The sequence below is a fragment of the Ptychodera flava genome, chromosome 12 (genome assembly GCF_041260155.1).
Source record: "Ptychodera flava strain L36383 chromosome 12, AS_Pfla_20210202, whole genome shotgun sequence".
Lineage (NCBI taxonomy): Eukaryota > Metazoa > Hemichordata > Enteropneusta > Ptychoderidae > Ptychodera > Ptychodera flava.
In genome coordinates this window covers 43,228,550-43,250,091 of record NC_091939.1, presented here as the reverse complement: position 1 = coordinate 43,250,091, position 21,542 = coordinate 43,228,550, and the positions used below count along the sequence as shown (strand labels likewise).

Below are 21,542 nucleotides of genomic sequence, written 5' to 3'. Positions count from 1 at the left end.
CTCATTTCTCTGTCAATACAAATGAAGTGGCTTCCATCAGCCATGGTGCATGTGAATACTGAGTATCGTAAATGCAGGATGAAAAGTTTGGAAGATTGATGTTATTCATAACCATTTATTAAATCAAATATATACACAACAGTGATATCATCAGCAAATTTAAGAAGCTTGATATGCTCCCGATAAAAAATTAAACATTGGTAAATACATGTAAGAGTGCACAACAGGTGACAACACAGCCCTGAGAGTCACCACTGTCAGGAGTAATAAAATGCAAAAGTTTTCTGCCAAGTTTTGCAAGTTGTTGGGTGTTCGCTAGGAAATCATATGAAAAGTAACACAAACATGTTGAGACTGAAAATGGCTTTATACCATTTTTGGAGACTGAAAAATGAATTTGTTAAGGCAATTATTTCACTACTACTACCACCTTATAATTCAAAGTGCTGGAGATTGAAATGCTGAGCTAATTAATATAATCGCATAATTGATAGATTTACTTGAAAATATTTAAATTGAAATAAACATACAGGGTGCCGATTTTAGGCATTTCACTCACAAGCTTGCATAATTTTCACACTGCAACAGTGAAGACTACAGTTCGTAAATGTGCTTATATCTATTCATACTACAGAAATTAAGGCTGCAGTACAGCCTGTTCAACAAATCACTTTAACGAATGTGAGTTAAAGATGAGCTACAGGTTTATTGAAAATGAAATAAAAATAAATGTGATTCTCTCTCTCCTCTTGAAGGATAGATGTATGTATGGATTCTACTTACACTATATCTTCAATGGTGACATTCTCGGGTATCTCTTCAACTGATATAAACTGCTTTGTTTCGGCAAGATATGAGACGTCTATTGCAGGTATGATATGGTATGGTATTGATATTTATTATAGTGACATTTGCACTTGCAACTCTCCCGTGCAACTATGACAAAATACGATACATATCTGTATAAGGTACAACACCTGCAACCAGCCCAAATGGGCTTTCAGTTTTTTAAATTACAGTATGTATAAGTAGATATGCAAAAGTTAAATAGCTGTTACAATTCTCAGGTTCTCAAAGTAATTCTTCTTGTGCATCAGTATCTACATGATGCTAGTCCCTTTTCCTTGAAAAACCACTGTTACGTGCAGAGGATACGAACAAAAGGGTGAACTCAGCAGTTAACGTTTAAACAAAATTTATTACGAAAATAAAACTAATTGCTAAGTTAAGGATAGGATACAAGCTTTAAAGTGTACAGACTACTTATCTCAGCTGGGACGGCAAAGCTCCAGTCTCAGAGTTGTAACAGTCAGTCGGATGAATGAACAGTCCTTTGGCTTGCAGGCTTGAATTTGCACAAAGTCCACAGTATAAATCCAGCGTTGACAGTGAAGGTCTTGAAAAGTCTTGAGAATGACTACTGCTGGAGTTTAGTAACACACAAGAGACACGATCCCAAAAGTCTGACTGGAAGCTGTGCACGTCCCTTTTATAAAGGCATATAAGAACAATCTAGAACTTTTATTGACATTCTAATTACTGTTCTAAATTATCTCTCTTACACAACTAATCAACTTTCCAGAACATTCCAAACATGACTAATTGAATTCAAGGTTGTGAGGTCATTAAGGGCAGTGACCTGGAGAATGTTCTAGACTAATTGAACTCAGGTCATGATGAGTGTGGGGTAAATGACCTACATGACACACCCCCTCTTCAAAAAAAAAAGAAAATTTTTCAAAGAAAAATCTTTCTTTTGCAAATGTAATCTTGAAAAAGATTTAAGTACTCAAAAATTTTTTTTTTTCTAAAGTAAAACTTCTTGAAAGTGAACAACAATAAACTCTAAATACGAGAGAGACAGTCTGCAATTAAATTGTCTCTGCCTTTGATATGTCTAATATCAAGATTAAACTCCTGTAACATTAAACTCCATCTTAGCAATCTCTGATTTTTGCCTTTAAATTTCTGCAGAAAAACAGAGGGTTGTGATCAATATAAACCACTATTGGCTGATTTGAAGAAGTAACATAAACTTCAAAATGCTGTAAAGCTAATATCAAAGATAAACACTCTTTTTCAATTGTAGAGTAGTTTCTCTGGGATTTGTTAAATTTGCGTGAAAAATAGCAAACAGGATGATCTACACCATGACTATCCTCTTGCAATAAAACAGCACCAGCAGCCGTATCACTAGCATCCACAGCTAATTTGAATGGCAAAGTGAAATCTGGTGCAGACAACACTGGAGCACTTTGCAGTATGGCTTTAAGTGTATCAAATGCATGTTGGCATTGCTCTGACCAAACAAACTTTACTTTCTTTTTAAGTAAGTTAGTCAAAGGCTAGGTAATGGTGGAGAAATTTGGACAGAATTTCTGTAGTAACCAGCCATACCGAGAAAGCGCATCAGTTGTCGTTTGCAGTTTGGTATGGGAAAACTTGAAATGGCACTGATTTTGGCATCAACAGGTTTTACCTCACCCTGTCCTACAGTATGTCCGAGGTAAGTTACCCTAGCCCAACCAAACTCAGATTTGCAAGGTTGACAGTCAACATTGCTTTGCTCAGTCTCTCAAAGAACTTCCACATGAGCTTGATGTGTTCCTCCCAGGTGTCACTATACAGGACGACGTCGTCAACGTAGGCTGCACACCCGTCTAGCCCGGATATGACGTCGTTGATCATCCGTTGGAACGTTGCCGGAGAGTTCTTCATTCCGAATGGCATCACCTTGTACTGGAACAATCCGTCTGGTGTAACAAAGGCGGATATTTCACGAGCACGATCCGTCAGAGGGACTTGCCAAAATCCCTTCAGTAGGTCAAATTTCGTCACATACTTGGCTTTTCCCACTCGGTCGATGCAGTCATCAATCCTCGGGATTGGGAAAGTGTCTGTCTTTGTTAAAGTGTTGACCTTCCTAAAGTCCGTGCACATACGATAACTGTGGTCTGATTTGGGAACAAGTATGCACGGCGAACTCCAGTTACTTTTACTGGGTTCAATAAAGTCATTGTCCAGCAGGTATTTGACTTCTTCCTGGAGATATTTCGCTTTTGTTGGATTCAGTCTGTATGGATGTTGTTTTACAGGCTTACTGTCCCCAACATCAACGTCGTGATAGATGACGTTTGTCCTCGTTGGAACATCTTGAAACAGGTGTTTATATTCATGGAGCAGTTCTTTCACCTGTTGTTGTTGTTCTGGCTGGAGGTGTGCCAACTTTGTAGACTCCAGCTTCTCCAGGATTTCTGAGTTCTGAAGCTTGACCGAGCCCAGCTTTGAGTTTAGAGTATTTTCACTCAAGTCAGTTTCAGTATCACTATCTTCATAATGGTTTGAACTGACTGCACTGACAGGCTGAGTTATAGTAGGATTATCCCTATCCAAATATGGCTTAAGCATATTTATGTGACATAGCTGTTTTGTTTTTCGCCTGTCAGGTGTTATTATGATGTAATTTAAATCACTCAATTTCTTATCAATTAGGTATGGCCCAAAGTAACGAGCATGGAGTGGTTTGCCAGGAATTGGAAGTAGAACAAGAACTTTTGACCTGGTTCAAACTTCCGTTTTGAGGTGCTTTTATCATATTTGGTTTTCATTGACTGCTGAGATGACTCAAGATTTTCTCTGGCTAATTCACATGCTTTAGAGAGTTTCGTACGAAAATCTGACACATATTGCAAAATATTCAGACAATCATCATCGTCTGATAGGAATTTCTCTTTAACGAGCTTAAGTGGGCCACGGACTGTATGTCCAAATACAAGCTCAAATGGGCTAAAACCAAGAGACTCTTGAATTGACTCTCTAACAGCAAAGAGCAGAAAATGAATTCCTTCATCCCACTGCTTCTCTGTGTCAAAACAGTAGGTCCTAATCATGTTTTTCAAAGTTTGATGAAATCGCTCAAGAGCACCCTGACTTTCTGGATGATAGGCGGATGACCTATACTGTTTAATGCCTAGCTGATCCATTACTTGTTGAAAAATACCAGACATAAAGTTGGAGCCTTGATCGGACTGGACACATTTAGGGAGGCCAAATAAAGTGAAAAATTTGACTAAAGCTTTCACTATAGTCTTTGTCTTTATATTTCTCAGTGGTATGGCTTCTGGGAACCGAGTTGATGTACACATTATTGTCAGCATGTACTCATTTCCTGATCTTGTTTTTGGTAGGGCCCAACACAGTCTATTAGTATCCTACTAAATGGTTCTTGAAATGCAGGAATGGCTGTAAAGGGGCCTTTGGAATGGTCTGATTCGGCTTTCCTACCATCTGACATGTGTGACAAGTTTTACAGAAATGTGTTACATCCTGCCTGAGATTAGGCCAATAAAAGTGACTGAGAATTTTATGATAAGTTTTCCTTACTCCCAAATGACCAGCCCAGGGCGTTTCATGGGCCAGGCGCAATATTTCAGCACGATAGGGCTTTGGAACCACAATTTGATGTTTTATAGCCCAGTCGTCATCAACCAAGACATCTGGAGGTCTCCATTTACGCATGAGAATACCAGATTTTGTATAATAGGAAACAGAGCTATCTGAAGTTTTACCTTCATCATCTACCCTGTCAAACAAAGACAAAATATCTGGGTCTTTGTGTTGTTCTGCAATGAGATTTGATCTAGAAAATGTCTGACTTTGGTCAGCAGAAGTTTTACTGGAAGTTTCAAATCCACGAGGGATAACGGAATGATCCGTGTCAAACACCTGACTGAGAAAGGTGTCATTTAAGTCAACATCTGTGACATTATTTTTGAGAGTATTTTGATTCTCGGAAGTTTTCTTTGACATGGCTCGAGTAATGGCACATGAAGGAAATAAATCGGGTATCTCTTGTTCAATTGGCTCTGGATCCTGATCTAAACTAGGATTATCAGTCACAAGTGGATTAGTAATGACCTTGTCCCCAGCAAGGTCGTTTCCGAGAAGAAGGTGAATCCCTTCAAAAGGCAAAAAAGGCCTAATACCTAAAGTCACAGGTCCAGAAACAAAGTCCGAAGACAAATAGACATTATGGAGAGGAACAGGAATGTAGTCATTACAATCTACCCCCTTAATAAGAACTTTAGAACCTGAAAATGACTTTTCAGAAAACGGCAGGGTATCTGCCAACAAAAGAGACTGGGAAGCCCCGGTATCTCTTAAATTTTGACAGGGGTAGCGGAAGAGAAATCACTAGAAAGTGATATAAAACCATCATGAATAAATGGTTCGAAAATACCCATAATGCTATCTTGAGAAGAATTGACCTTGACCTCATTAATTGGGGATGAGAGGGGTTAACCTCAGAAAATGTGTTGCACACATTATTAGACTCTAATTGAGTTGATGAAGAAATAAAGCCGGTGGGCTTAGATCCACTTTGACCACTTTGACCTTCACGTTTTCTTTTCAATTTGAAACACTCTGACATTAAATGGCCGTCTTTCTTACAATAATTACAAGAAAGTGTACCAAACTGTTTTTCAGAAGGAGATTGAGACTTGGGATCTGATGATGTGGGAGTGTTACTTGAACTCTGTGAACTGTTGTCATTTGATTTTCTACTGTCCTTTGAAAAATTCTTGGATGAAAAGGAGGAGTTAAATTTACCTGCATTGTTTCTGTAGGAAAAGGACTGGGATGGTTTGCTGAGAAATGAAGATTTGTGGGTCAATGAATAATCATCGGCCAAACGTGCAGCAACCTCCAATGTATCTGCCTTTTGTTCATGGATAAACGTCTTGATGTCACTCGGATGCACCTTTTAAATTCCTCAATCAAAACAAGTTGTCGTAATTTGTCATAATTCTGACTGACCTTTCCGAAGAACACCAACGATCAAACAGTTGTTCTTTTGTTCGAGCAAATTCAACATAAGTTTGATCCTTCACCTTCTCACAATCCCTAAATTTCTGACGGTAAGCTTCAGGCACCAACTCATAGCCCTTGAGAATTAATTCCTTCACAGAATCATAATCTGAAGCCTGCTCTACTGACAACTGAATGTAAATTTCTCTGGCTTTACCCACCAAAGCACTCTGCAAAAGCATAGACCAGGACTCCTTAGGCCAATTCAGACTCTGAGCAATTTTCTCAAAATGGAGAAAATATTTATCAACATCCTTTTCTTGGAAAGGGGGAACTAACCTGAAATGCTTAGTGATGTCAAAATTGTCTGAAGGGAAGAATTTTCCTGACTTTCCAAGCTCTAAACGTCTCATTTCTAACTGCAGTCGGTGTTCAGCTAATTCTCTTTCCTTTTCTTTTTCCTCTCTTTCTTTCTCCCTTTGTCTTTCTTCCATTTGCAATTCTTTTTCTTTCATTTCCAATTCCCTCTCTTCTGTCTTTCTTCCATTTCTAATCTTTCTGCCTTTCTTTTTCTTTCTGTCTTTCTTCCATTTGCAATTCTTTTTCTTTCATTTGTAATTGCATTTGTATTTTTTCTTTTTCTAATGCCAATTTTTTAAGCTCCAAATCTGCCTGAATTTCTAATTCTAATTTTTTGAGTTCGAAGGAAGACTCAGGCTCATAATCTTTAAGGCAGACTCTTCAAAATGGCCAGAATTAACTAAATGTTTTGCAATCTTGAATTGAATTTCTCGCTTGCGCATAGATCTTTTGACATCTACTTTAAGGAAATTTGCCAGTGCTATGAGGTTGTCTTTTCTGAGGGAATTAAATGTGTCCTGATCAAGGTCATCCATAAATTCGTCTGGTTTAAATTCCGCCATGATTAAATTTCGCTGAGTTCACAGTATACAGTAGTTTTGAAAAGGCTGTCAAAATGTTGTCAAACGGCTCAAAATATTCGTATCCCGGACGAGCCCCCAATTTTGTTACGTGCAGAGGATACGAACAAAAGGGTGAACTCAGCAGTTAACGTTTAAACAAAATTTATTACGAAAATAAAACTAATTGCTAAGTTAGGGATAGGATACAAGCTTTAAAGTGTACAGACTACTTATCTCAGCTGGGACGGCAAAGCTCCAGTCTCAGAGTTGTAACAGTCAGTCGGATGAATGAACAGTCCTTTGGCTTGCAGGCTTGAATTTGCACAAAGTCCACAGTATAAATCCAGCGTTGACAGTGAAGGTCTTGAAAAGTCTTGAGAATGACTACTGCTGGAGTTTAGTAACACACAAGAGACACGATCCCAAAAGTCTGACTGGAAGCTGTGCACGTCCCTTTTATAAAGGCATATAAGAACAATCTAGAACTTTTATTGACATGCTAATTACTGTTCTAAAATTATCTCTCTTACACAACTAATCAACTTTCCAGAACATTCCAAACATGACTAATTGAATTCAAGGTTGTGAGGTCATTAAGGGCAGTGACCTGGAGAATGTTCTAGACTAATTGAACTCAGGTCATGATGAGTGTGGGGTAAATGACCTACATGACACCACTAAATTTGTTTGTCCATAATAAAGCTGATAATAATCTACCCTGTTGAGTTAAAATCAGTTCAAAGTAATTTTGTACCTGATGCATCAATGTCAATCATTGTGAAACCAGTGGAACCAGTAAACCACACTTTATTTATTGAAACTCTGTAAAATAGTGTCTTCACCTATTTTGAATTTCACACAATTTCAAACCTTACAAGCAGGAGACATGGGACTTGACCCCATGTACGGTATTAAGCAAATGATCATTTGTTTCGTAATCCACTTTGATCCCTCTTCAACAATTTCTTCTGTAACAACTCTTCTGGTTTCCCTTGTTTCAGATGGATTTTAATGACTTTGTAACACACTGCAACCTTCTCACCAAGACCAAACCAATAGTTTATGGCTGCCTGGAAGTAATCCTTGCTACCATTGCGAATACGTCTGACATCGCTGGAATGGAACACAATAAAAGTGAGAGTCAGTGAAAGTTTTAATTCACTAAAAAGTAAGTGTAAGAGTGTGTTAGTGTTTCAATTTCAAGTTCAAGATGATGTTGACTGCTCGCATGGAAATTCAGATTTACTGTAGGTCAGGAGCTCCTCATCAATATACTCATTAAATATTTACCGGTACATTTGTCATTTTGGAGGCATCATGGGTCAGTGGCTAGACGGACTCACGATCAAAGGATGGCGAGTTCGAGCCCCGGCATGGCTGTGGTGTTGTGTCCTTGAGCAAGGCACTTTATTCCTCATTGTTTCTCCCCACCCAGGAGTGATGGGTACCTGGTAGGACAGTGGTTGTAATGTGTGTTTAGCTCTGCTGCGCTTATTGGCTGCACATGTGAGCTGTTGTTTGCTCCCCAGGGAGTTGAGTGGTATCATATTAGGTCCAGTGACCAGGGGTAGTAATAATTGTAAAAGCGCCTTGATCACATGTACTTGTAGATATGTGCGCTATATAAGAACCCAATATAATTATTTATTATTATTTTAAACACTCAAGTTACTCAGTGCTTCCGTTACTCTCGATCTCATAATTATGCACCCGGTACAATTATCTGCAATAAGTTATTTCAGGCATGAAAATAGTAAATTAAACTTTCTAACCTCAAAGTTGGCAGGGTAGCCATCTCCTCTGTCACACTGTTTTGAACAGTCTACCATTGAGTATTTCCTTGTCCTGGTTATTGTTTGATTTGCTGTCAGTAGAGGTTGTAAATAGGTAACTTCTGCTCCCCAGTAGTTTACCGGTAGGACTCCTTGCAGTGGTTTGACTGGAAATTGAGATAACCATGTTGCTTTTCCTTTTGACCATTTATTTTGTAAGAAGTCCTGTTAGCGTTGTTGCTTTGGTTCATGAACCACAGTTGAATATCTGTCCTTCTACTCACTATGATGTGTTAAATCATCAACATACGGTATTATCAGCTGGACATGTATTGTCATTTTCACTGTGGTTCCATCAGCAGCCAGTGTTGATACATTCCATGGGAAACATTGAGAAAAGGGGTTATTGCTGATACCCTCAGCTGTTGCATTTAATCTCATCATTGTTGTTGTTGTTGGATTTAATCTCACTGTTGTTGCTGTTGTTGAACCGATACTGTGATTTGTAGCCTCTGGTGGTTCTTCCTTATAGCACTTCCATTGTACCTTTGTAGTAGCTGTCTGTATTTACTGGAGATGTTACATTCTGTATACTTTTCTTCTTGAACAGCTGCCACATTCTTTTCACATCTTGGTTTCTTAATTGATGGTTCTTTCAGAGGCACTGTAGGTGGATTGTAATATGCACTCTTTGCTTTTGGTGTTAGCTTCCTTCAGTGCCATACTGAAAGAAGTGAGACTTTCTCCTGATAGTGTTTCCCTCATTTGTTTCAAAGTTGTCATAAGGAATTTCACAGCTGGTGATGTCAGGATAAACATCTTTATCTTTGAGTTTCATTATCTTTTTTTTAAGCTTGACCAAGCTTTCTTCCATTGAAGCGGTGTGCATCTTGTCAAGGTTGTTATGATCGTTATATGATGAACAAGCTTGGTAGCTTCATTCAGACTCACTGGTACAGTTCTGTAACAGTCCTGCAATGTAAAGCAGAAATTTCGGCAGGGCTTTGTCATGACATTTCTTTGCCAAAATGCGACTAATGGCATGAATGAGCCGCACAGATATGTATGACTGTGAGAGAAGTGGGTATTGCCCATACACCATTAACAACTGCCCAGGTCTTCTGCAAGTAGTTATTCACATCTTGAGCATTGAATGCAAGTAGGGTTGTCTGAAGAATAGCCCAACTGAAGTCCATTTCTAAGTCTTTGTGGGGACACAAATTTGCCAGAAATTTGTTTCGCTGCTCTTCGGAATTTCATGAGAAAATGGGTGATGGATGGAATTGAGTGGTCATTTGTCAGCATTTCAGCCAATGGAAGTGGTGGATTATCAGAAAACAAGTGCAAACTTCTGTTTGCTGTTACCAATGCATAGTAAAGGATCTGCTCTTTGATGGTTGGTGGTGACTTTACTACAGATCTTGTGGCATCACTCTTTTTCTTTGGGAATTGTTGTATAACCTTTACCGGTGAATGCACTTGTATTTCCCTAACTATTCCTTGCTATTGTCTGTTTCTGATTTTTGCAATTTAGGGAAATCTGCCTGAATTGCTCTCAGCTGCTACTAGTCTCAGTGTTTCTAATTTTGGCAATATTGGGAAATTTGCCTGAATTGTTCTCAGTTGTGTGTCTGGTTTTGGCAATTGATTTTGGCAAGTAATTAGCTGAAAAATGACTTTATGCTCTTGATATGGAGGGTGCATATACTGAAAGCATCATCTACCGGTATGAACTGTTCATAGAAAGGAAGATTAGGGAGCGTTTTCCAGAAGTTTTACTTCCAATTCTGCCAATATATATATATATATATATATATATATATATATATATATATATATAAACTCAATTACTCTTGTGTCATGAGAAATAAAAGGTAATTTATTTTTCTGGTTTAATCTGGAAAGTATAAAAGAAGAACGTTGTTGATATCATGGTCAACTAAAGAATAATTTCTTATTTGTATTTGTATTGAATATATATGCATTATCTTAGTACACTGTATATGAACTCCATGGTTATTGTTAATGTATTTCGGTAAAAACATCTTGGAACAGAAAAAGATGAGTCAAACATCTGGTGATTTTACAGATTTGTTCACCAATGATGGGAGAGAGTTATTCGGGTCTTGCATCAAATTATCAGTTTTAACTCTTTAAAGATGTGTATCACCACATAAGACAACTAGTGTCATTAAATGAACTATGGATAACTTGTACATAGCTCTTGATAAAATTGATGGCAAGGTCAACGATCGCATACCAGTTTCAACACCTTGTGCTTTCTAGTTGCTGTCGCCAGGATATCTTCCACATTTTCAGTGATGATATCTGTAATCTGTTGGAGTAGATCAAATGTCAAGAGAAATTCTCAATAGCATTTCTAGTTGAATATTCTTCATACTCTTTTGCAACATCTTTTTATCACATACTTCATTATATTTTCTTCATTAATATACTCCCTTGAGACAAAAAGCAAAAGAAGCAATTCCAATTTAATCACCAACATCCTCTCCCAAGTACACTAGGCAAGCAGACTCATTAACTTGCACTCTATTTTTCTTAAATCATTGCACTTATAAAAAATGGAAGATTTCTGTATTGTAGTCAGTTTGAAGAACTATAGAACTATGAAGAAAATATATCAACCAAATTACTAGTTTGTCAATATATATATATATATATATATATATATAAATATATATATATATATATGTGTGTGTGTGTGTGTGTGTGTGTGTGTGTGTGTGTGTGTATGTGTGTGTGACAAACAGACCAGCTAGTTGAGTGTTGCAGGTACCTGTTCCTTAGATACCAATAATTATGTGTTTGGAATATTCTGTACTGGTTTTGCACTTTTCGTTGGTGAACAAGTGTAGATTGTTGGAGAAATGGGTTTTGAAAGGATTTTCTATGAGGCCTGTGTAATTTTTGCTGCTACCGTCATTCGTTTGTCAATACCTTCACATTTTAAATAATATTCTTGGTTTTGCATTCACCTCAGAGCAGGCATATATTTTTGCATTCAGCTTTATTAGGCTCAATGTGGGGTTTTCTGGAGATCTGTTTGTTGTGTGATTTTATTACATATGCCATGTTTCCCATACAGCTATAACTGACCTTGATGGAGTTCTTGTTGAAGATTTTGTGGAGCTTGGATTCTTGGGGAAAGTGCTTCTAGATGAGGCGGAGGAATATTTTTCCGATGTTTGTCTCAACACTTTTACTGAAGGGTGGATTGAACCAGATGATGTTACGATGTCGCTTCTTTCTTGCCTGGCCTTTAAATTCATTTTCCTTTATGTATGTTATCTCCTCCTCATAGCCGCTGACCTTGAGCGCGTTGTTGTAGATAGGTGCTACTTTGTTGAATATCTGTTCATTGTTAGAGAGCACTGATATGCACTAGCTGATCGCAGACTGTAGATTTTTGGTGATCACAGGAGGGTGGTTGGACTGTTTGTGAATATATACTGGTAGGTCATTCGGCTTTTCTGTAGGGAGAGTACTTTCCATCTGAGAGGTTCAATGTTAGATCCAAGAAGTTAACTATTTTTAAGTTCGTCTTGATAGTTATTTTCAGTCCTACATATCGCGGAAAAGGGATGTTATGCCTTTTTTATTTCTCTGCCTAATGTTACCTGAGATGTTTTGAAGATAGCTAGGCCATCGTGTCATGTATTACTATTTTTGTGCAAGGATGTTTACGATTTAGAGACCTTTACCAGTTCACATATTTCTACTCCACCATAACTCCCCATTGTGACGTCAAACATATCTTTATCGTCTTGTTTCATCCATGGCTGATCTTTATCAAATAGAAGCAATTTTCTGGCGTTCATTATGACGTTGATATTCTCATCAGATATTATGATGTACTGTTTCACAAAACAAAGGGACATGCGGGTAGACATTGAGGATATCAAATACTATGAATTTGTAACTTTTGTCTGGTATGGCGCGCCTTGAACCAGTTTATCACTGATTTTGAATTTCTCCTTTGATTTACACCAATGGATGATCTTATCTCGGCATTTATTCTGTCAAGCATCTCCTAATGCTCACCCGTCCCATTTCACTCTTGTTCGGGTTGATTAGTCTACAGGTTGGGTTGTTGTGAAAGTTGTTTTTGTGATCTTTCAACGTGACAAATGCTTGTTGTTTGGCTAGTATATTCATTCTGCTGTTGATGCCACAGGGCTCGAAATTAGCGGTAGTCCCGCGTCCACAGACTACCAACTTTTCCCTGGGGCTACCAAAACGAATGAAATGGTAGCCCACACGGACTACCAAAGCCTGGGATATGAAATTACTTAGTGGGCGACATGATGTTGATCGCTGTGAGATGACCGACGCTCATACAGTCAACCCAGCTGGACACAGAAAGGACATGTCGACTTTGCATATAAGCTCTGCGTATGTGTGAATAGGTCGTCAAACTTTGAGGCGTCAACGTTGTCCACTGCACATGCTATACCGTTCTCCTAAGGCTATTGGCAGGTATTGATCTAGACTAGAAAATTCACTTACTGGATAGAATCATGCAAAATAAATCGTTCAATATCTAGATATAAATAAAAATATCTTTTACAAAAACCCCCTCTTCATTCATGCATGGGCTACCAGACCTTGTCACTGGACTACCAACTTCAGAAAATGGTAGCCCAATGGGACTACCAGGGAAAAAGTTAATTTCAAGCCCTGCGCCAGGATGTTCTGCTATTTTTCTTTGCTTCAGTATTCATGTCAGTATACTGGTATGCTTTCTCGTTGGCAAATTTGTAAGTCTTCGTTATGTTTTTCCATAGCAGTTTCTTGTAATAGGTATTACTGACCTTGTAGAAAATTCTCGTTTTTTTGGCAGGCACAAATATTTTATCTGATTGTTTGACAGTTTTGATATCTGCTTTTAGCTTGTTTTGGAAGGTGTCATCCATCTTCCTGAATTTGATCTTTTCTATCATTGCAAGCACATCGTCCTCAAAAGGTTTCATCATTTCAATCTGTGGTGGGCATTTTCTTGTTTTGAAGCCAAATTTCTCCTTGTGTGTCTGCTCATCAATACTATCTCTATCCTTCAGGAAATACAAAGCCTTCCATATCATGCGTTGACCACACTTTCAGCCTCTCTATAACTTCAGTCGGGGCTTGCATGTAGACATTCATTCCCAGAACCGGGATGTTTTTTAGTGAAATATCCATACTGGGTTCAATCTTGCTATCAGCATTGTCGACAAGAGGATGTTTGGTCTTAACACATTGCCAAGGATGCTATCGATAATCTGTAAGATGCTATATCAGAACTGGAACAAACCATTTCAACTAGCACCCAGTTCATTGGAGAGTTTTGAAGGGGGGGGGGGGGATAAAATATTGAAGAGTGTAAAACACAATTTGTTGTAGTTGCAATTCAAATACTAAAGGAAAGGACATAAAATGACTACACCATATCAAATTACACTCTACAATATTTTATTCCCCTTTCAAATCTTTCCAGTATAGGCAGATCAGTTTACTCAGTGAAGCAGCTGCCTGCTGAGTTTGGTGGATTCCTAATCAGTATCTTCACACAATAAAACAGACTTCTTATAAACGTCAGGTCATATAGCAAACTGCTCAGCCAATTGGGTGTGCCAATTTCTCTGATGTCTGCTGTAGTAGAACATTCTCTCAATCCTGGCAGCAGGGTGCCGATAGTGGTAAACCTGAGATTCATTACACCGACCACCACTGTTTTTCTTTCATACAAACATAATGTCAGTATGCATGATCAATGTGGCTTAATCAACAGTAAAGTGGCTATTTCAAGACCTCTTTGATGGCCAAATGTTAGAAGGCAACTTAGTTACTCTGAAGGGTTTAAGGAGAGTAGCCATTTATATCTCTGTTTCTTCATTATGGTAGAAATCACTCGTCCACTTTCATTTATCCTCTTTATTCCATACCAGTAGAGCAATCACAAATCTCTCAGACAAATCTAGATTTGTTAAAGCTCCATAAGCTTTATCTTTTGGCTGTTTTTTTTTTTTCAGAGCTTTTGTTTTGTGGTTCCCTACACTTTCTGCATTGAACCCCTAAACTGTAATTTAATGCCAAGTATTTAGCATATCAACACAACCTGTATGAGTATAATCTCCATTGTTATTGTTAAAAATTGTATTCAAGTCCGGACTAGAATTCACTTGTAAACAATAAACAATGATCACTACACACATACAAGCTGTGTTGCCAAAAGAATACTCGAAATTCAGCATGACAAACTGATTAGGGTCAGACACGGTAGTTGATATACAGAAGCAGAGCACTGAAAACTTGCCACAAGTTACAGCTTATGTCCCTTTAAGTATATACTGCCTTTTGCATACATTCAAACATAAAAATACTATTACATATTGGGACTAGTAGATAATTTTTCTGGATGAGAAGACTCCTTTTGCATATCATATGACATCATCACTCTGATAACACAAGTTCTAGACAAAGCGTAATCTCTGTGAATGAATTTCAAGTGAAATCAAAATGAAGTGATTAATAGCTGTGTTGTACATAGCTGATCTGATGACAGTTTATGCACTAATTAAGGAGTGTTGGAAACAAGAAATAAAATTTAAATGTATTATCAAACATGTAATGGTGATTTATGTGTAAGTGTTATTATAATAGTATTTACATGATGTTTGTTCTAGTGACCAATGAAGAGATGGTAACCAGCAAAGAACTGGCTACTATGGAGATCTGAAATTTAGCAGGCTGGATTTCTGAAATGTGAAGAATCACATGACAAGAACAAGGAGTGAATCACACCGAGTGTTCGGACCATCAACTATTCTGCATAGACATGCCATAAATCACTGTTCAGGTACGGAGCTTGACAATCCATGATAAGAATTCTGGGATGAATGCTCACAGTGAACAATCTCACTTAAATCATTGATGAGGTCACAACATGCAGTGGGGGAAACAGTATCAAAAATGAGTTTACGTCACACTGATTTCACCAGCTGCTGCGTTTTTCACAGCAAGTAGAGAGTGCCGAAACTTGCTTATACTTTTAATTTTCAGATTTGCTGTTGTTGTTTTCATGCACTTACTTTGATCATAGACGATTGGCAGTCAGCAACTCCAAAACATAAACAAAAAATCAGCTGTTTGAACTTATTTTCAAATCCCTGAAATGCAAAAGTGGGAGAATCGGATAGTCTTTCCTATTTCAACTTGATTCGCACAGAAAAAGCCCTAACAGAGACACTTACATGTATATCCGGAAGAGCAGCTTCAGTGTGCTCAAAGTTAACCTTGACATGTACAGCTGAGCGCAGTCAAGTCAACTGTGACCCTGCAAGCCACGACTGCATAACACAAGTGTATGAATTCTTGTAAAATAGTCCGTCACATTCTTTCCCAGTAATTATCATTGCTGAAAGGTTTATTCACGCAAAACTGAGTCTATGCATGTGATAAATATATAATCCCCCGTATACCTCACTTGTATGTACTTGTATGTCTGCGTGTGTGGCTGCAAGTGTGGCTGCGTTGCAGACTCGTGATTCCCTGTGTAGCGGCCATATCCCCATCGCCTATAGCTCGGAGGGATACGGCTGCTGCACGGGGAATCACGAGTCTGCAACGCAGCCACACTTGTTCGGAACACAGGGGATTATATATATATATATATATATATATATATATATATATATATATATATATATATATATATATAATATATATATATATATATATATATATATATATATATAGTCATTGTAAAACCCTCTATTTGTATTATATTTGTCAGAATCTACATCAATATCAGTATGGTTTGATGAGATAATGTTTAGAAAATGGAAGCAGTCATTGAGGTAATCTGCAGAGAAAAGGATTCATAACACTTGTGCTTTATCTTGTATCTCTTTAAAACAGCTGTACTGTACTGAGATAGCAACTGAATTGTTTGTAGTCTCTGTATCAACCAGTGTAGCTGGCAGTACTAGACTAAAGGATGGCAATACTTCGATGCAAATAGATCCCACTATATTGGATTTGCAGCAACATCCATAACTAGAATACAAGTTGGCAAAACCATGATGGAATGAGACCCCTCTGGAGTTATTGGATTTGCAACCATATATCCATTACTAGACTACAAGTTGGCAACTGATGCAAATAGACCCCGCTGGAGTGTTTGGCTTTGCAGCCACATCCATAACTAGACAAGTTGGCAATACTGTGATCGCATTAGACCCCCAGGAGTGATAGGATTTGCAGCCACATCCAAAGACTAAGACTACAAGTTGGCAGTACTGTTATGGAAATAGCTAACCCTCTGGAGTGCAATACTGTTACGGTAAACTGCAGGATGGTAATACTGTGATGCAAATAGACCCTGCTAAAGTGTTTGGATTTGCAGCCACATCCACAAGATAGGCAACACTATGATACAAATAGACTGAATAGACCCTTCTTGAGTTATAGGATTTGCAGCCACACCCATTACTGGATTACAAGATGGCAACAGTTTGTACATATGACACTGAAAGTATCAAAGTCATAATCATTGCAGAAGATAAGAGATGTGTTACACAATTATATTGATAGTGTCAGAGTTAGAAATGTTAGAAAAGGTACGAGAAGTGGTACACCAGTGTTATCTACCAACACCATAGTAGAGGTATTTGTACACTGGACAAGACCTACTGCATTACCATTGTGTGTTATCTTGTGCTTGATACCATTTTTTGCTCACGTGTGAACACGTGAGCATATGTCGCAGCGATGTCTGTCTGTCTGTCTGTCTGTCTGTCTGTCGTGTCTGTCTGTCTGTCTGTCTGTCTGTCTGTCTGTCTGTCTGTCGTGTTGGTCCATTTTCTCAAAAACGGCTGAACGTATTTCAGTCAAATTTGGTAGACATCTTCAGAATTCAAATGGCTAGAACTGAAAAGGTTTTGGTGGGCGTGGCTTGGATATTAATGAAGTTATGAAAGTTTTAATTTTTCTGTTACGCCGCGTATGACAAGTGAAACAATCGACTGTTTGAGGGCGCTGTGAAATGTGCTTGTCCAGGTTGGCTACAGCTGGATAGCTCTGGTTTCAACCACGGTCCCTCCGTGTTTCAACCTCGTATTGAACATTAAAAATATGATATTTTATTACTCATTCAACTCACTATTCAAGATAAAATATCGTTTAGCAAATTAGCTTTATCCTTGGTAATTGATTGTTTCCCTCGCTGCTCGATCGCCAGAAATGAGTACATACGTTCTCTACCTAGCCTCATGGCATGGAAGTGCTGATGAATAATAACTTTGGGTCAAAGGTATTGAAGTGTCCAATCAGGTTCGTGCACAGAGTCCAAGGCCATGACCTACTTCATGTACTTCTGCACTGTTTTGAATTTGCTTCGCCAAGAAACGTGTTCGTCATTGTCCATAGAAGTATGTTTGCTCTCCTTTGAGGTTGTTTGTGAAACAAATTCCGGGATAGGCCTTGGAATGCATACGATCGGCATCGCGGCAGTGCATGTAGCTAGCCCTACGAGTATGACGAGAGTGTCCGGCTTTGGCTACGCCGCCTCCCACCTCCGGTAGGCGGCGTAGCCAAAGCCGGACACTGTCGCCATACTCGTAGGGCTATTAGCATGTAGCGTACCATGCTTGTGTAACTGCCGAGCTCAACGTGCATTCACGGTTGATACTCGTGTACAATCATGATGTGTTCAATTCTGATGAAGATTCATAAGTCTTACTTTTGCAGTCTTTTTTCCGTACGATAATCCCGACAATACGTGTTACTGTTAGACGAGGTGGCCATTTTATGATAAGTTTCAATACTGCACAGCTACATAGCGTCACTATCGTGTGATCGAGGTACAGCGTTGTTGAACGGGATACAGAAACTCTGCAGAGGGAGAAACGATCGTTGACATGAACAGTCAATGTACTTCAGCACGTAGTCCGCAGATAGCGGATCGAGAAAATAAACGGTGTCCCAGTAAATAACGGAATATTTATGTACATTAACTCGATATTAATCAAATTTCCAGCTCATCGCAAAAAAATGTATTGCAAAGATTAATTTGTCACTGACAAATACTGCACTGTATGGAAAAAACAACTTCAAGTGGTATTACCCGAGACAACACTTGTGTTGTCAATTTTGATTTCATTTCATAAACTTCATACTTCATCGAGTATCGTGTATTTCAGCCTTTGTGAAGCCATTTTATTGATATTTTCAATTTTTGTCTTGGCTTTGTTGTGGAACATGTTGAATCGTCTCCGTGGACATGTAGGCAAAGTGTGACGGGGTCGAAGTGACTTGGGTACCTGGGGCCGACCAAAACCAGTGTGAATTACTGGGGTCAAAGCGGACAGCGGCCGGGATGACGTGTTCCCCAAGCGAGCTACCTTCAGAAGTCTGTTTCATCGCAAAAAACGTCAACTTTAAAACCCGTCATTTATTTACTGATGTTATTCTCAGCATCACAAACATATACGCCTCTGCTATGTATCACAGCAAATAGTTATATTGAGCGCCCCGTAAATGGGATCCTCGTTTTTTTGCGAACCCGGAAGTGTGTCTTGCTCAATGCATTTCCTACCCACAGCGAGGGAAACTGCCCGCGTTCCCATGCTCCCATGCACCCTTTTTCAATGCCAGTGCAACGCCATCTGTGCAAAATTTGTGGTGGTATGCTCCCGTGTGATGGAAAACCTCTCTTATTCTAACAATGACGTAGTTGACTTTGGACTTCGATTTCGTAAATGTGATGTCCATGCAGTGAGTTTGGGTTGGCGCGCTTATAATGCAATCTTCGCCCGCCTGCGGTCCGATATCCCGCATTTATTAGCGATATTTATCTGTTTTGACTTGACCAAAGTTGGCAAAACTTGCTATGTACATTAAAGATACTATGATACAAGATTATTGAAAGTCATTTGACATTTTTTTCAGCCAATTCCCAATATGCATATTTAATGAACCTTCCAAATTAGGGATATATACTGGCATTTACTTGATAAAATTTGGCGAAACATGCTGTGTACATTGATCATTATACCAGGTTATAACAGTATTGAAAGTCATTTGCATTTTCATGTCAGCTAATTCATAATTTGCATAAATAGCTAACAAGCTTTCACGGTTTGGCATATAGAGCTTGAAGGACTTGACCAAAGGTAATTACACATGCTATATTGTGATACAATGACAGTACTCAAAGAAATTAGTTATTTTTATTTCAGCTAATTACATATTTGAATACTTAATGACCTTTAGAATTGATCTGTGGTGAAATTCATTGTGTTGATCATAACACTTTAAATGTAGCAAAGCATGTAGCAAAGGTTCAAACTTGCACATAAATGCAATATATAATGAAACACGTGAGCATTTTCAGTTCATATCTGGTCATAGTTGTGGATAATACTCCAGTCAATCAGTGCAGTGTGTGGCTTGCAGAGAGTTCACTCTCTGTCAAGCTGTTATGCTTTTTTCTTCAATTCCGAGTACAAGTGAAATCTCATAAATACAACTATCATGAATGAATGCATGTTCAAGTGCCAGAATTTAACAGAGAGAAGTCATGGATTGGCAGAAATGACACACTGTTTTATCAGAGACAAAGAAAGTATCATTGAATTTGAATATTTGTGAGCATTAATACAATTCAATAGATAAATTCAAATTATCAATCAATACCAAATTGTTTTTGAGTCCATTGCAGCATTTAATTTCTCTGGCTGTGGACATGTGGCAATTTGTGCCTAACCATGTGTTTTCATATTTCATATCAGTGGTTGTAAGTTGTAATGTTTTGAATTGGTTCAGGAGTTTGATAACTCACTACCCAAAAACCCAAAGTCATAGCTCATTTTCTCATGTAATATTATGTTACAGTTAATTTGTAATGCTGATTGAGTTTCATTAAGGGTAAGCTGTGACATACCTGAAGGGCGCTGAAGGAAATGTTCCTAAAGTAACTATTTTGACTCTTGTTATATCAAATTTCATTCTAAGTCTTACTCTGAAGCAAATCTTTCACCTGATAAAGGAGTGAGACTGATTCTTAAAACTAAATTGTATAAGACAAACTCTATCTCAGTACAAGCAAGTTTTTTTCGTGACAATGACAGTATAAAAATATCCATTGTTTCATACATACCGGTACACATCAGTAATAATTACAGAAGCTTATGTTTACTCTGAAAATATCAATATTGTTTTTGTTTCATTAATGAAACATTTTTTATATATATCACACTGTTTAGTATTATATTATTATTTGGTTTATTTTACTTACAGAAAACTTTGGAAATTTTCCTCAATAATAATGATATTGCCAACTGCAAGTTGTGTATCATATCATTCTCAAAGCCGTTCTGGTGCTTTCTCAGTCAACACTAGTGTTTGGCCATTGTTTGGCTTGCAATGTATTATTTGTGGAGTACAGAAATGTTTTCATTTTGAATTACACTTCATTTGATCTATATTCTGTTTACTGTACAGTTGAATAAATGGTTCAGTAATAAGGCATTTATGTAAGTCTATGTCTGTTATGTGCTTGGTTGGTTGAGTACTCAGTAAACATAATATAAATAGTCTGTTGTCTTCACTATTGTCATGGAATTTATCATGAACTCAACATCAGTTATGACTTATGCTAACAGACATTCAGGCAAAAGAATTATTAAATTTCATTTTCAACATTCATATAATTTTGTCAAAAAAGGTACAACTGTGATGGTATCAATGATCACAGTTTGATGGTTGAAAACTTCATCAATAGTATTAATTGTCAGAAATATTTTGTTGAAAGTTTTAAAAAGTAGTTTCAAAATATGAAATTTCTGATGTCATGATGCTGATGATGAATCATCTAAGTTTAACACATTTTCTGCTTAATTTTAGCCATTATAAATGAAAAATCACCACAATTCTAGTGTCATCAACCAGTATTTCAGGGTGCAGTTTTTATTCTCGAGAGTTAACATTGTGTATATGAAAATATCAAGAAATACCCTCAAGAAGATATAGTATGGTTTGT

At 37.9% G+C, this 21,542-nt stretch overlaps 1 long non-coding RNA gene across 3 annotated transcripts in view; it reads left to right on the top strand.

The window, feature by feature from the left end:
- The window catches only part of LOC139145952 (uncharacterized), a 28,212-nt gene extending 7,908 nt beyond the window's left edge, over positions 1 to 20,304 (top strand). For all 3 annotated transcript variants that reach the window (XR_011555066.1, XR_011555064.1, XR_011555065.1), the window contains exons 3-6: positions 756 to 871; positions 7,733 to 7,899; positions 15,187 to 15,359; positions 16,421 to 20,304. This is a non-coding gene — a long non-coding RNA (uncharacterized lncRNA). The remainder of the gene's footprint in view (positions 1 to 755; positions 872 to 7,732; positions 7,900 to 15,186; positions 15,360 to 16,420) is intronic.
- Positions 20,305 to 21,542: the final 1,238 nt, after the last annotated feature.